This window comes from Mandrillus leucophaeus, unplaced genomic scaffold (assembly GCF_000951045.1).
Source record: "Mandrillus leucophaeus isolate KB7577 unplaced genomic scaffold, Mleu.le_1.0 Scaffold445, whole genome shotgun sequence".
In the NCBI taxonomy this organism is placed as follows: domain Eukaryota; kingdom Metazoa; phylum Chordata; class Mammalia; order Primates; family Cercopithecidae; genus Mandrillus; species Mandrillus leucophaeus.
Genome location: NW_012104754.1, coordinates 974,434 through 975,873, shown reverse-complemented (window position 1 = coordinate 975,873; position 1,440 = coordinate 974,434).

Genomic DNA, 1,440 nt, shown 5'->3' with positions numbered 1-1,440 from the left:
ACTCTCTTCCCCCTCTCTCTTGTGCATGTTCTCTTGCTCTTCTGTCTTCTATTATGGAATGAGGCAGTGAAAAGATCCTCACCAGATAAAAGCCCCTTGACCTCGGACTTCCCAGCCTCCTCAACTCTAAGAAATAAGCTGTTTTCTTTACAAATTACCCAGTCTCAGATATTCTGTTATAGCAGCACAGAACAGACTAAGATTATGGCATTTCTTTTATTCTACCAATAACCTTATTTATTACATTCTCCAAGTCAATATTTGCTTTCCGTGAATGTCCTGTCATCCTTTCCTTGAGGAACCTATGTAGTGTATGCTTCCTATTAACTCCACAGTGAGATTCTAAAATAGGTCTTGGTCAATTTAATATTTAAATAGCTATAGGGCAGAGACACAGCCTTGTGCCTGCATAAACACCATTTGATGATGGTTTCATAAAAGTGCAACATTCTGTAATTACAAGGATTATCTCCAAGTTAAAGGCTGGGCACGGTGGCTCATGCCTGTAATCCCAGCACTTTGGGAGGCTGAGGCGGGTGGATCACGAGGTCAGGAGATTGAGACCATCCTGGCTAACACGGTGAAACCCCGTCTCTACTAAAAATACATAAAACTAGCCAGACGTGGGTGGCACGCACCTGTAATCCCAGCCACTTGGAAGGCCGAGGCAGGAGAATCACTTGAACCTGAGAGGCAGAGGTTGCAATGAGCAGAGATCGCACCACTGCACTCCAGCCTGGGCGACAGAGCGAGACTCTCTCAAAAAAAGAACTCTTTCCAAGGTATAGACACGAGTCTCTATTCTAGAAAGTCCAAGGTGCCCTGAAATAAGAAAAATTATACTTGAGGCTCTGTTGACTGGATGATTAACTGAGAAATGGGAAGCAACAAATGAGAAACACTTGGGCAACAATTTCTAGAGAGAAACTCAATAAGCTGATGTAAAACAAGAAAATTGCCCTTCTTTGTACAAGAAAACCCCGTTTTTAAGATGCAGCGATGAAATGCTGAGAAGGACGCACAGAGGTGAAAGCTGATTTTCCCTGAAGTACACATTATATATGCAACGCCAAAATTCTTTCAACAAGATTAATAAGTGCTATTTATGGTGTTCCCTGGGCAGATCAACAAAGTGAAGAGCACAGGAATAAGGCTGCAAAATCCCCTGTTGTCTTCGGATGTGTTTGAGCTGCAGCCGACCATAGGAGGAACCCTGATCCTCTTTTGTGTGGAGGAAACACACTAGGGATGGTGGGTGAAGTTATAAAACACAAATCATTTTCAGGCAGATCTGGTGGTTAATTAAATGGCTGACTTATAAGCTAAGGACATTTACTTGAGAATATAGAACTTTCCTAACTTGGAACTTGCAACCCAGGAAGGTAAAAAGTGACAGATTCTTTCTGACGGATACAAACATAGGGTAAGTCAAGATGGCCC